Source organism: Scyliorhinus torazame, chromosome 6 (assembly GCF_047496885.1).
Source record: "Scyliorhinus torazame isolate Kashiwa2021f chromosome 6, sScyTor2.1, whole genome shotgun sequence".
Lineage (NCBI taxonomy): Eukaryota > Metazoa > Chordata > Chondrichthyes > Carcharhiniformes > Scyliorhinidae > Scyliorhinus > Scyliorhinus torazame.
The window spans coordinates 282,562,861-282,576,826 of NC_092712.1; the positions used below are offsets into that span (position 1 = coordinate 282,562,861).

The 13,966-nt window shown below is 47.7% G+C and overlaps 1 long non-coding RNA gene across 1 annotated transcript in view; it reads left to right on the forward strand.

The window, feature by feature from the left end:
• Nucleotides 1–3,085: 3,085 nt before the first annotated feature.
• The window catches only part of LOC140425812 (uncharacterized), a 156,817-nt gene continuing 145,936 nt past the window's right edge, over nt 3,086–13,966 (forward strand). The window contains exon 1 of the long non-coding RNA XR_011948025.1: nt 3,086–3,208. This is a non-coding gene — a long non-coding RNA (uncharacterized lncRNA). The remainder of the gene's footprint in view (nt 3,209–13,966) is intronic.

A 13,966-nucleotide genomic window follows, 5' to 3' on the forward strand; every position in this document is an offset into this window, starting at 1 on the left:
ACCCACGCAGACACAGGGAGAACGTGCAAACTCCACACAGACAGTCACTCCTGGGTGGAATTGAACCCAGGTCCCTGGCGCTGTGAGGCAGCAGTGCTAACCACTGTGTCACCGTGCCGCCCCAATTGGATTGGTCTGTATAACTGTTGACCCTGAATGGCTTTGAACTCCCGTTTTATGCCAACGTGCTGTACATTTGCCGTGTGTCTCTGATTTTTGGGTGATCCAGAAGTTGTTTCTAGTTCCTAACTGTGCTTTAGGTTTGGCTTTGTTTTCTTGTAGTTAAAGCTGTTTTAATGTGAGCTCAGTGTGGGTGCTTTTTTTTCCAGGCTTTGTGTGCAATCTTCTAATCAGTCAGTAAAGATCTCACTTAGATTTCCACACCTGGCCACAAAAGTGAATTATGAAGAATCACCAGGACAGAAACAGCATACAAAGTCTCTGCTGGTGTTTTTTTAAAACACATTTTTGGGATGTTGGCATCGCTGGCAAGGCCATATTTATAGCCCATCCCTATTAGCCCTTGAGAAGGTGGTGGTGAGCCACCTTCTTGAATGGCTGCGTCCACGTGGTGTAGGTGCACACACAGTGTTGTTCGGAAGGCAGTTCCAAGGTTTTGACTCCGAGACGATGAAGTAACAACGATATAGTTCCAAGTGAGGATTGTGTGCAACTTGGACGGAAACATGCAGGTGGTGGCGTTCATATGCCCCTGTCCTTCTAGATGGGAGAAGTCACGGGTTTAGAAGGTGTTGCTCGTTTTAGCCTTAGTTTAATTGCTCTTGTTCTATCACCTTTGCTCTTGAGTCGCCAGGTATCTTTCTGATACCGCCACGTGGTTCAAGTCCGAGTAATGATCAATAATCCAACACACCGCTTAGTAAGAGTTAAATCAACGCACATTTATTATATACAGTAATCAATAATTATACGTTAATTCTACTTCTAAGCTACTTCCTACAACTAACAGGCCAATACTTAACTTTGGAAATGGCCCACCAGGTCAGGGAAATGAATGGCCTTTTGTATGGGTTCTGAGCCTGCGGGATTCAAAGCTGGTACAGGTCGATAGTCAGGCGTGCCTATCTCGTAGCGAGCGTTGGAGTAAGACTTACATTCTTGCGGCTGTTGTAGAAGGTCAGCAGAAGGGTCTCCAAGGGTGCGGAGACGAGACAAAGGGAAGACGGGTCGATTTGAACTTGGCCCCTATTTTATAGTCCCCAAGGCCTTCCCGCCTCTCAGGGCGGACCTTGTACCTGGTTCCAAGTGATTGGACTTGGCCCCAATCACTTGGTTCGATATTCTCCAATGCTGGAGCGATTCCTTGATCGAGGGGTGGTCATTCACCTCTCTTTGTGTAAGCTCCTGCTGGCGCCGAAAAGTCTGGGTCAGCTTTGTGTTACTAATTTGTAGCATATTGTTCCCGGGATTGCTACTTACTATGCAGATGGCTGGTGTGTTGTTGTGTTGATGGCTGCAGGTATCGATTCGCTCTGGCTTCCCCAGAGGCAAATACACTGTTTTACCTGCAGCTGTCTGTTTGAGTCCTGTTGGCTGATTTTCCCATCAGCCTCTTCCATTTGCCATTTTAAATCGGGGTTTGGCCATTCTAATCGGGAGATAGCCATTTTACATGGCTACAAAGGCGCTATTGAAAGAGGCTTGACGAGTTCCTGCAGTGTGTCTTGTAGATCACGGTTTTTCAAAGTGCGGGTCATGATCCGCGGATGTGTTGCGACCCACGAGTGGGTTGTGGGTGTGTGTCAGGTGGGTCATGGTGACCCACGGTGTTCCCGGTCATGGGAGAAGTACCAAACGGCTGCTACCGGCATTTAAATTGAGTATGGCAGCTGCTACAGGCTTTTAAGTGAGAAGGAAATGAGGCTGTGTGCAGTCTTCCGACCATTTGCAGCAGCATTGAGCTGGTCACGCGCCCTACATGTACACTTAACCTCAAGTGCCCTGTATGGATGTGCTTTTGCTGCCAAATCACAGGGGAGAGCTTCTTTCATTTCCTGGTTGCTGGCAAGCAAGGCAAGAGAACTGTGAAGATGGATCATTTTGTTACAAGGAAGAGATAGCCAGAGACACAAATAGGCAGTTTACCTACAGGCCAGGATCTCATATCTCAATCTGCTGGAGAAAGCTGCTCAGGAGAATCCATGGCAGGGCAAAGCAGTGCTAGTGTTAGCTCTGTACAGATCTCCAGGGCCACTTGTTAACAGCCTACAAAGACCAAAATTAACTTGAGAACAAAGCAGTATAAAGATGATTTCTTGAGGTATGGTTTTGTCAACAGTGCCACTGCAAATAAGGACGCAAAGTCTATGTGTGTTGTATGCAGGGAAGTACTGGCAAATGAGAGGAGACGTTTCTGATTTTGAAAGAGAAGTGGTGGGTGAAAAATTCCTTTTGTGGTTGAGACCCCAGAGTCAGTTATTAACTGGGAGTTGACTCCAAATTAAAAGACTACACTGCTTTATCTGACCTGTGATAGCACATTAAAAACGGTTGAAGTCTGCACCTGGTATGCGCATTGCTCTCTCCTCCTGTGAACCCGATAGGGTTGAGAACGTGAGGACCAAGCAGGCTTCCTTTCGCATTAAAAGGTATGCGTACGTGGCGTGTGTCGTGAAGGTCGGCCGGTATGGGTCCCGGAGGTTGGTCGGTTGGCAAAAGTGGATCCCTGGAATAAAAGCTTGAGAAATACTGTTAGAGATAGTGCACATTACAGCCACTGTGCCCTGGGGGCCTTCTCCAATCTTTATTTAACTGTGTAGACTGTCCTAATCCTTCTCTTCTTTTATCCTCTTTTGTGTTTTTCGAGCTTCCTCTTAAATGCATCAGTGCAATTTGCTGCAACTATTCTTTCTGCTGATGGGTTCCACAGATTGATCCTCTTAGGGTAAAGGAGTTCATCCTGAATTCCCTATTGGATTTATTGGTGACAAGTGAAAAGCAAGAACAAATCTCTGGCCATAATATATGTATGAGAGGAACATAGTGTTGGTGCTATGGCAACAAGCTGTCTGGCTCGCTGGTGTATTTTATAGAAGTGACTGCAAGAATAGTGGATCTGATGATAGTTTGAAATGTGTTAACGAGCACTAAATGCTGCACGTGCCGTGGAGGCTGACTGTGATTCGGGAGACATTGAGGTGATTAAACTGCGCATAATAATGAAGACGACTCTGATTTCATCTGGAGGGTGAGTGGCTAATTCAAATTGCTCCCTGGCACTAACTAAAAATCCTGCCACCATTAGGTGTAAACAAGAAAAGACCCTGAAGAGGCATAAACAAGCCCAGGAAAAGGGAAATTGGAGCACTTTTTATAAATGAAGCTTGGCTGCAGGAACAGGTAGAACAGGTACCCTTGCTTTGGCAAACGTTGAATGTGTCTCATGTCAATATAGATGCTACGTCAGTCTGCGCTGCCGAGGTAAGTCAACATATCCACTCGTAGCAGGTTCTGTTCATAGACTGAAAACTTGATCTTGAGACAGTTTTTCTGAGTTTAAACAAAGAACAAGATAACACTACTTCGCAAATTTTAAAAAACTATCGCAACCGCTATTCATATGTTATGAACGTTCCCTGGGGAACACACACCCACTAATACAGATGGTAGAATAAGGGGTTAAGCTTAAAGAGGTTTTAGAATTTGTGAAGAAGATAGACAATCAAAAAAATATATGGTGAACTGTCCTTTGGCTAGTCTCGATGTGGTAATTCCACATTGCAGGTGTTTTGTTCAGTTTTCTTCCTGAGTGTCGTTATATGGAAGGTTTCCATGTTCTAGTCCCAAAATATCTCCATTTGCAGTCGATTCCTCTTCTCAGGATGATTACTTTACAAATATGGGTGCAAAATCTTCGAGAAAGAGTGAAGCAGCTTTCTTACAACTTTTCAGTACAGTGTTCTGATCTCTCATTTGTGGTCTGTCTATCATGGTAAAACAGTTCTTAAAAGCCCGGTTGGTTGTATATTCCAGAGGAATTTGTTTGATGTGTCTGCTGTGGTCATGGATTCTGGGGCGTCATTCTCCGACCCCCCGCCTGGTCGGAGAATGGCCGTTGGCCGCCGTGAATCCCGCCCCCGCCCCCGCCGAAGTCTCCGGTACCGGAGATTGGGCGGGGGCGGGAATGGGGCCGCGCCAGTTGGCGGGACCCCCCACTCAATTCTCCGGCCCAGATGGGCCGAAGTCCCGCCCAGAAATTGCCTGCCCCGCCGGCGTAAATTAAACCTGGTATTTACCGGCGGGGCCAGGCGGCGTGGGTGGGCTCCGGGGTCCTGGGGGGGGCGCGGGGCGATCTGACTCCGGGGGGTGCCCCCACGGTGGCCTGGCACGCGATCAGGGCCCACCGATCCGCGGGCGGGCCTGTGCCGTGGGGGCACTCTTTCCCTTCCGCCTCCGCCACGGCCTCCACCATGGCGGAGGCGGAAGAGACTCTCCCCACTGCGCATGCGCGGGAAACTGTCAGCGGCCGTTGACGCTCCCGCGCATGCGCCGGGAAACTGTCAGCGGCCGTTGACGCTCCCGCGCATGCGCCGCATTTCCGCGCCAGCTGGCGGGGCAACAAACACCATTTCCGCCAGCTGGCGGGGCGGAAATCCCTCCGGCGCCGGACTGGCCCCTCAATGTTGGGGCTCGGCCCCCAAAGATGCGGAGCATTCCCCACCTTTGGGACGGCGCGATGCCCGTCTGCTTGGCGCTGTTTTTGGCGCCAGTCGGCGGACATCGCGCCGTTGGGGGAGAATTTTGCCCCTGATGTCTGACCTTTGAAACCTTTGACAAATTTCAAGGTCGTGTAAAAGACAACAGGAGATGGATCTTTCACAATCCGCTTGGGGTGGCGGGGGGTTGTTATCTGTTCCCTTTTAATCTTATTTTTGTGGAAAGTAAGTTGTATGTTTTGGCTGGCTAGAAATCCTCCAGTGTCTCAATAGGATCGCAGTTTAATGTTTTTTTTAAACCCGCAAGAAAAAGTGATTTAAAAATGCATCATTTAAATAACAGTGCCATGGGATATTTTGTATCCACCTGTTTCACTGAAATACAAACACCTGACAGTGCAACACTCCTTCTGTAGCCAATAGCTGTAAATACAATGCTGAAGGAAGACCCATGCAAACCAGCAATGTACAAATCATACCGACCAGGCCTGAACAGGTTGATTGAGCACTCCACCTAACCCACTAGCAAAACAAAACTGGTGATTAACTGTCCACCTTGGCCACTTGCTTTGCTGCCACCTGGTGCTTTGCCCTGCAGCCAGGGAGCAGATGCGGCTCCTGTTCACTCGAGAAAAACAGGCTCCACAATTCTGCAGGGCAATCTCGCCAAAACCTGACTCTTCCATTGGCTGGTAATCTGCAAGGTATAGAAAGACCAGAGACTTCCCAAGGGGTTCCGACCATCAAAGTTTCCGACTATCAAAAGATAGCTTTAAGTTCCTAGGGGTCACCATCACCAATAGTCTGTCCTGGTCCACTCACGTGGATGCAACAGTCAAGAATGCCCAACAATGGCCGGGATTCACCGATCCCGCGGCCAAGTTCTGACGCCGGCGTCAAAAGCGGCGTGAGCCACTCTGGCATCAACGGGCCGCTAGGCCCGGGTATTCACCCCTTCCTAGGGGGCTAGTATGGCACCGGAGTGGTGTCGCTGCTCCAGCACTTGGAAGCTGGTGCGCCACGGCTGTCGCGGGTCCGCGCATTCACGTGGGTTCCCTTCTCCATGCCGGCCCCTGGGCAATATGGCGGAGCGCTACAGGGGCCCGGCAGGGAGGAACATAGGCTCCCCAAGGAACTAGCCCGTCTGCCGATCAGTAGGCCCTGATCGCGGGCCAGGCCACCGTGGAGGCCCTCCCCGGAGTCAGATCCCCCCCCCCCCCCACCAGGATGGCCCCCGCAGCCAGAGGTCCCACCGGGTGGGACCATACGTAACCCACGCCGACGGAACTCGGCTGAACTCGGCCCATCAAGGCATGGAGAATCGCCGGGGGGGGGGCTTTCAACACCCCCCAACTGGCGCGGCAGTGATCCCGCGGGCGCCCGAGAATCGGCGCCGGAGAATCGGCGGGCCGGCGTCGGCGAATCCCGGCCAATGTCTCTACTGCCTATGGAAGCTAAAGAAATTTGGCATGTCTGCATCGACTCTCACAAACTTCTACAGATGTGCCACAAAGAGCATCATATCCAGCTGCGTCACAACTTGGTATGGCAACTGATCGGCCCAAGATCGCAAGAAACTGCAGAGTGTGGTGAACTCAGCCCATCACATCACACAAGCTTGCCATCCTCCCATGATTCTGTCTACACCTCCCGCTGCCTCAGGAAGGCAGATAGCACTGTCAGAGACCACTCGGACCCAGGCTATGCCCTCTTCCAGATCCTTCCATCAAGCAGAAGATACAGAAGTCTGAAAACTCGCACATCCAGACATAGGAACAGCTTCTTCCCCACAGCTACTAGACTCAACGATTCTCCCTCAGACTGATCTGTTCCCTGAAAGGCACTATTCACGACTCCCTATGCTGCTCTTGCTTATGTCATATTTACTTTGTTTGGCCCTTGCTCCGCACTGTAAACAATTACTTATTTGTCGATGTACTTTATTTATTATTCTTTTTGTCTACTGTGTACGTACTGTGTACATTCCCTTGGCCGCAGAAGAATACTTTTCATTGTACTTCGGTAGATGCGACAATAAATCAATCAATCAATTAATAAATCAATCAAGGTTTGAGCACTATTTAATGAGCGATTAAATTACAAATACTAATTGCAGATGGGATTGCTCTCGAGGAGGAAGATGGGGATTCTGACCCTTACCCAGTCAATGATTAGTGAGGGGGGAAGGATGTCCTTGAACTGGAAATCCACTTCCTTCTCCCTGACCCCAACCTCCCTAAATAACCATTGCCTGACAGGTTGGCACATTTTTGGAGGTTCAGTACCCAGAGGAAAGAGGTGTACCACCTTCTTCAAAGACTACTGTGAGGCCCATCTTGAGATTTGTGTCAGTTTTCTGTACTCAAGCCTCAAAGATCTAAGATTTAAACAGCTTTCTTAAAGTGGTTCGGGGTCATAAGATCTCTCTCCCTGGAAGGCAGGGAGGGAGATTAAATAATTATCCTTCCCCTCTCCCCCCCAGGCCATCCAGAGCACGTATCTCATCACTCCATGGTAGTCAGAGACCTGCCTTCAATGGTGCACATGACCCCACAGGCGATGCCAGACATCATGCCAATATTCAAGGTTATGCTGGACATTGGACATGTCCAACATTACAGGCTGGAGGCCTGTACTAAACAAAACAGACAACCCAGTCAATTTAAAAATTCCTCAAAGCCTTCATAATTTTAAAGATACTTATTAGGTCCCGTCCATTCTTGGGAGAATTTACTGGAGTGCCAGTAACCAATAGAGATTGGTTAAAGAGTTGCAAAAGTCAGAGAAGAGGTGGTGTTATGAAGCAAAATGTTATGATCTTGATGCACTTCATGAAAGAGTGGTGAAACCCCATTCATCAGTGAATGCCAATGAAAATCGCAGAAATGTTTGAAAAGAAAATACTTGCTCATGGGTCACGTAAAGCTTTGTGAAAATTGGTGGGCACTGTGCAATCTTGTGCCGATGTCACCAGTTGTGAACCAGTGCTTGAATAATCAGCAAGAAATCAGAGCTGTGCCTCTGATCCCCATCATTCCTACGTGCACTGAGCATGTCAATGATCACCCTTGGAGCCAACCGACTAGGGGTCTTCTCATCTGTTTGCCCCTCTGTGTGGCAGGTGAACATTATGGGTGTGAAGTATCGGCAAAATGCATTTCTCGGGGATAGAATCGAAAAGCATATATGTCAGCCTGGATTTTTGCGGGGTCATGGATCTTCCAAAATGGCGGGCATGAAGTCCCACCGCCATTTCTGACAGATCTAATTTTTGCCAATAGGGGAAAGTGGGTGGGGCGGGGTTCACACATGAGGGAAATGTGACCTCAGCAGGGCCAATTGCACTCAGTTCTGAATTTAGACAGACCCCATCTTGGTTGTAGCAAGGACTTTAACCCACAATGTAGGAGTCATACCTTCATGGAGCAGAAGTAAATACCCTTGAAGGGTTAATAAGGTCTGTATGACTGTAATTATGTGAAGGATTTTAAATGCCCCTAGCCTTAGAACTTTAAAAAAAACAGGCCGCAGGTGTCAATGAGAGGTGGAAATAAATTCTGCTCTAGTACTTACAATAACTGTTAGTTGACATTTCCTGAAGGTTCTTTATGAATGCTTGGCTGATTTCCAAAACCCACAATGATCTCAGCAGGGAGTTCACAGTTTGATTCACAGCCCAAAGAAGCTACCCAAGGATTACGAATAGAAATATATTTTTATAAGAGATTAACCACTTGATATTTAAAAGGTTTGATTGAGCTTTCAAGAATAGTTGTTTTAATATAGTGAAGACTGCATGAGACATTTCAAACTTTATTTATTTAATATCAACATGGCTCCTGAGGCTGCCAATGGTAGATAATGGGCTACTTGGCATGGAGGGTATAAGGACAAAGGGGGTGGATGGATTAGGAGAGGGGTGACTATCTGTGGAGAATGATGTCTCATAATCTCACTTGCAATTGGAGAAATAAGATATAAGGAGTAATTATGTTGGACTGTTGCCCAAGGTGGACAATTATTCAAAGTAATAATTGTTATATATTTTTTAAAGATTTTCTTGGCCTATGGAGCCTCTGAAAAATATACTTTTCATACCTTTTGGTGAAGGCTAGAGGAGAGGGCCAATACAGCATAGAACATACAGTGCAGATGGAGGCCATTCGGCCCATCGTGTCTGCACCGACCCACTTAAGCCCTCACTTCCACCCTATCCCCGTAACCTAATAACCCCTCCTACCCTTTTTGGACACTAAGGGCAATTTAGCACGGCCAACCCACCTAACCTGCACATCTTTGGACTGTGGTTGGAAACCGGAGCACCCGGAGGAAACCCACGCAAACACGGGGAGAGCATGCAGACTCCTGGCAGACAGTGGCCCAGCGGGGAATCGAACCTGGAACCCTGGCACTGTGAAGCCACCGTGCTAGCTACTTGTGGTACCATGCTACCATACAACTGTGATGAAGTCCAGGAGAACTGAAATGGGCATTTCAACCAGTCTGCCTCAGCACCTAGCTGTTTCTGTGACCAACAAATACTCTCTTTTTAAAGGGTGGCGGGCTCAAGTCCATCTTAGGGGGCTGTTTAGCACAGGGCTAAATCGCTGGCTTTGAAAGCAGACCAAGACAGGCCAGCAGCACGGTTCAATTCCCGTACCAGCCTCCCCGAACAGGCGCCGGAATGTGGCGACTAGGGGCTTTTCACAGTAACTTCATTTGAAAGGGGCTGGTTTAGCACAGGGCTAAATCGCTGGCTTTTAAAGCAGACCAAGGCAGGCCAGCAGCACGGTTCGATTCCCGTACCAGCCTCCCCGAACAGGTGCCAGAATGTGGCGACTAGGGGCTTTTCACAGTAACTTCATTGAAGCCTACTCGTGACAATAAGCGATTTTCATTTCATTTCATTTCATTTCATCTCCCACTCTCCCCCACTGGAGCAAAATGCTGATATTCAAGGCACTTTAAACAAAGTCAGGTCTGCCGATCTGGGGAACTTTCCGAATTGAGCTGCCCAGTGCCTCGGTGAAAATCCAATCCATCATGTTAAACATATATAGCTCTTGGTTAGGCCATGGTTGTGTAGAGTCCTGTGCTCATTTTTGGTCTCTGTCTGATAAAGGGGATAGAGAGGCAGATGAGAAGGTGCAAAAAAAGATGATATAAGAATAGATATAACCGTCGGGATTAGCTGAAACAGCTGGGCCCTTTTCTCTGGAAAAGGTGGAAAGGTGAACTTAGACAAATTCAGGAGAATAAAATTCAGAAGAAACTATATCTCTTCAGAGCGTGGCTAACGTTTGGAACATGCTACCACATGGAGTGGGAGCAGTTGAGGCAAATAATAGTTGCATTTAAGGGGAATTTAGTTAAGTGTGTGCAGGGAAGAAGCTATAACTGATGGGGGCGAAATGAAGAAAAGTGGTGGAGGGCTTATGAAAGCATAAACACCAGAATAGAACTGTTGGGCCGAATGGTCTATTTATGAACTGTAGATCCTCTGTAATGGTGTAAAATCACGGAGCAGCGTCTTCACCGACCTAATGCATTTTCTCTACTCAACAAGCAACAATAGCTGCTGTGACCAACTCTTACAGGATTACATTTGCATTACCTTACCAGTGATATTGACCCAGTCAGCTGGGGTCTGTCGCTATATAAATGCTACATAAATTGTACAAGACGTTGGTAAAACCACATACGGAATATGGTGTTCAGTTCTGGTCACCCTATTATCGGAACGATATTGTAAAACTAGAAATAGTGCAGAAGAGGTTTACGAGGATGCTACCAGCACTTGGTGGTCTGAATTATAAGGAGAGGCTGGATAGGCTGGGACTTTTTCCCCTGGAGCACAGGAGGCTTAGGGATGACCTAAGAGAGGTCTATAAAATAATGAGGATCATAGATAAGGTAGATAGTCAACATCTTTTCCCAAAGGTAGAGCAGTCTAGAACTAGAGGGCATAGGTGTAAGGTGAGAGGGGAGAGATACACAAGAGACCAGAGGGAAAATTTCTTCACACAGAGGGTGGTGAGCATCTGGGCTGCCTGAGGCAGTGGTAGAGGAGGGTTCAGTTTTTTCCTTTAAAAAACAGTTAGACAGATACATGGGCAGGGTGGGTCTAGAGGGATATGGGCCAAATGCGGGCAAGTGGGACTAGCTTAGTGATAGAAACTGGGCAGCATGGACAAGCTGGGCTGAAGGGCCTGTTTCCGTGCTGTAAACATCTATGTCTCTATGACTAAATGCATTGAAACGGTATCATTTCTTCACAATACAATAACGCTTCGATTGCATTGCAAACATTGAAAACCCTTTGGCAGGAGTCAGAGGTAAACATTTTCATTGATGAAAGTGTTTGTGAAAGTAAAATGCAGTGTTAATTAGCATATCGCACAGAGAGCCCATCTGTTTTGACAGAAAAACTACAAATTTCAGTTGCATAAAAATTATTTTATAACTGCACAAATGCCTCAGCATAAAACATTTGACAAACAGAAGGTCAGAAAATGCAAAACAAATGCAAATCAATGTTTACACCCATGTAACCAATTCATCAGATTCCAGCAAATTGGCTTGATGCATTTAGGGGGTCTGTGCCTGCTGGAGTCAGAATCTGCAAGATCGAAACCCCCCCGCACACAGCACCACTAAATCATGTCGGTGAAGGCAACATTCAAGTACCACTTTGCAGAGGATGCTGGGCAGGCAACAGACGAGGCACTCGGTCTTACACAGTATGAAAATACACATCTAGCTTAACTAAAGATAGATAAATAGAGATAGAACATAGAACATACAGTGCAGAAGGAGGCCATTCGGCCCATCGAGTCTGCACCGACCCACTTAAGCCCCCACTTCCACCCCATCCCCGTAACCCAATAACCCCGTCTAACATTTTTGGACACTAAGGGCAATTTAGCATGGCCAATCCACCTAACCTGCACGTCTTTGGACTGTGGGAGGAAACCAGAGCACCCGGAGGAAACCCACGCAGACATGGGGAGAACGTGGAGACTCCTCCCAGACAGTGACCCAGCGGGGAATCAAACCTGGGACCCTGGCGCTGTGAAGCCACAGTACTAGCCACTTGTGCTACCGTGCTGCCCCTAGATAGTGAGATAGAGGCAAGAACATAAATAAATAGCGATGTAGAGAGGGGTAGCTAAGGTAGTAATAGATAAAAAGAGAACAGTAGTAATTGAAGACATTAAAAGAGGGACATAGAGTAAGAGCGATAGATAATCAGAGAAGAATAGATATGTAGAGAAATGGATAGAGATAAGTGTGAGAGAACTCTATACATAACAAGGGGGAAGTAGAAGTGGAGAGAAACAGATTAAAAAAGCATTGTGAAGGAAAATAAATTTAGAAAGAAATTGATTAACTCATAATTGGGAAGCATTTCAAAGGTGAATTCTGGTCATAAAGCTCACCAAAAAAGTCTATTGCCTCCCATGTTTTGTGCACTTACCCTGAAGCAAATGGGAACTGGCGTGCTGTGACTGATTGGAAAGAGCCCCACTCGAAACCAGTTAGTTCCCTTGTGCCATCTGGGTGTGGCCGGCTAACTGCAGACGTTGGTCACTCCCCCCGGGTGGTGCACCCTTTCGAAGAGAACTGAAACAACCGTGAAACCGGGAAGTGTAAAGGAGAGTTGGCCAGGTGAGGAGATTGGGAGAAGGAGATTGTGGGAGGATATTGGGAAAGAGACCAGGAGTGAATTTGGAGGGCCGAGGTTGTAGGGGGAAGAGGTTGTGGAGAAGATCCAACACAAGAAGACCAGGTGAGGAGATAAGGAGGAAAGAATTTGGAGGAGGAGAATGGTGAGGAGATTGTGGCAGATTGGGAAAGGAATGCTGGGTGGGTGGAGCTATGGTGGAGGAAGAGATTAGGATAGTGGCGGCTTGCATTTGAATATGGTATCAGAAGGAATATCTTGTTCCAACTATCTCCTCTGCAGGTAAATCAAAGACTTGCCACCCATCCCTTCTGGTGCCTGCCTCTAATGATTGTTTTGAAGGCAGCCATTTTGTCTGCTTGATAAAACTGATCAGAGGTGCAGAGGGGCAATGCTCAAACTGTGCTCATCTTCCCTCATTCCTGGCTGTGGATTTGGTAAAAGGTTGTAGTGTAAACGGTACAAAAAATGATCCATGTAAAATCCTGTGGCATGCACAGTGAAGATACCTGGGGCGGGATTCTCCGCGAAAAGACTGGGCGGGCAACTCCGGCGCGAAGGAGTGGCATGTGTCATAGTATACACCAGTATATCATGGTGCAGACACATACTGATGGACACACAGAGGGACCAATCAACACACACAACACCGCAGCCAATCACCAGTGAGAGCACACGCACTATAAAGACAGGGGGCATCAGAGTTCCCGCTCATTCGAGTAGCAGCTAGCTAGGAGGACAGAGCTCACAGCCTGTAACACAGACATTCACCATGTGCTGAGTGCATCGACTGGCAAGGACAAGGCGAAGGTCTTTAGTTAAAGCTAGTACCTTGTTAATCCACAGTCTGTGTATTTTAAACAGTTAATGAGTCAATAAAATAGTGTTGCACTATTTCAAGTGTTGGTGACCTGTCTGTGTTCCACGGATCCATAACACCCAACACATCATGATACAAGGAGTTGAGGGATATTAGCACTTCTTAGACTTAACTGCAAGTGATCTGCCTTCCGCCAGCATTCCGTCATCCTGCAACATGGACAACATCAGCCCACCGCCGCCGCTCCGCATCGCCGGCAACCTAGGGGCCAACTGGAAGACTTTCAAACAGCGATTCCAGCTCTTCCTTGAGGCCACAGACCGGGAGGACGCCTCGGATACCAGGAAGATTGCTCTCCTCCTCTCCACGGCCAGAGACCATGCCATCCACATTTTCAATTCTCTCACCTTTGCGGATGATGGAGATAAAACAAAGTTCAAGACGGTTCTCCTCAAGTTTGACACTCACTGCAGCGTAGAGGTGAATTAAAGTTTGGAGCGCTACATGTTCCAGCAGCGTTTGCAGGGTAAGGATGCCCCATGAATTGGTCTCGTCCCCTTGGACCAAGGCGGGCATCGACCTGTTCCATGCGCTGGGCAGGGACGATGTCCTGATTGTGGACTACTTTTCAAATTACCCGGAGGTGATACGGTTGCACGACATCACAACGTCTGCAGTCATCCGTGCCTTTGCTCGACATGGCATACCACTCACGGTGATGTCGGACAATGGCCCCTGCTTCGCAAGCCAGGAATGGTCCAACTTTGCCAGGCGGTACAACTTTGC